This window comes from Rhea americana, unplaced genomic scaffold (assembly GCF_003343005.1).
Source record: "Rhea americana isolate MKP2758 unplaced genomic scaffold, rheAme1 scaffold_111, whole genome shotgun sequence".
Taxonomy (NCBI): Eukaryota; Metazoa; Chordata; class Aves; order Rheiformes; family Rheidae; genus Rhea; species Rhea americana.
Window position 1 is genome coordinate 156,039 of NW_028185162.1, and position 1,175 is coordinate 157,213.

Genomic DNA, 1,175 nt, shown 5'->3' on the forward strand with positions numbered 1-1,175 from the left:
AAATATATACACATGTGTCTATATGCAGGGACATAGCTGTGAAATGCTGACCTTCTCCTTCCCTCTGCAAAGTACTGGCAGTACTCCCCTCTTCATTTCCTTTTTTGCTGTTTGCTGTAGGAGCTGCAGCAGTGTGGCCTGGCTGCTACTTTGTAGTTTGTGCACAGAGAGCCAAATATTGGTCCCAGTGAAATTAAGGGAGCTCTGCCCCGCAAGGGAGGGGTAACCTCTCTGAGGAAGATTACAACTTGGCCTTGATAGTATCCAGTAGATTTAGCCAAGAGCATAAACATAAAGGCAGAGCTCTGTGTTTCCTTCCAAATGCTGCTCTGGTGGAGATTAGTTGGTGGGATGTGCATTTGTTATTGCATCTGTTAGATTATATAATCTTGACAGAAGGTGTTTAAAATCAGATACTGCATTTACATAGATCTTTTGTCCGTCGCCTATAAATTTCTTTCGCGAGCAGCTGAAGTCAGATGCAAAGGCAGACTTGGCCGGCTGCTCACTGAGCAGAGCTGTTCCCTGGAAGCACTGGCTGCGGTCAATACTGGTTTTCTCTCGACAGGGTACGTGGAGGGTATATGCTTTCTGCAGTGAAGAGAAGGAAAGGTATTTCAGCTTCAGCTTTCCAGGGAACTGTGGGTTTCTCCATGGGTGTTGCAAMAGCAGAATTTATTCCCTCTGTCTTGATCTTGATTACTGCCCATCAGTACGTGATGAAAGGACCCTCTGTCTCCAGGCAGAGGGAGGGAAGGCAAGCTTGGAAGCCGCAGGCTGAGCGATTAGTTAAGTCTCTTGAATTTACTGGGCTCCAGTCCTGCCTTATCTTTCTTTGGACTGCTTGCAGGTATCCAGCAGCTCCTGTTGGGTTTACAGAAAACCACACTGACTCTGCAGGCTCGTGGAGCAAATGCTGTCATTTGTCCTAGAGGACAGCTGTTTATGAATAACTTTTAATACTGAAAAGACAAAACTACTAGTGTGGTTTTTTCCTCTCTTCAAACTCACCTAATACTGTGAACATTTATCAGAATGAAACTGAGATTTTGCTGTGTGTTGTGCCTGTGCTGACCCTTCTACGTCTCACATCTTCCCAAGGTGGACCCACCTTCTGAAGAAATGCGTGTTTGGACCCACTACAGCGATCTGCATTAGCATTAGCAGAAAAAAAA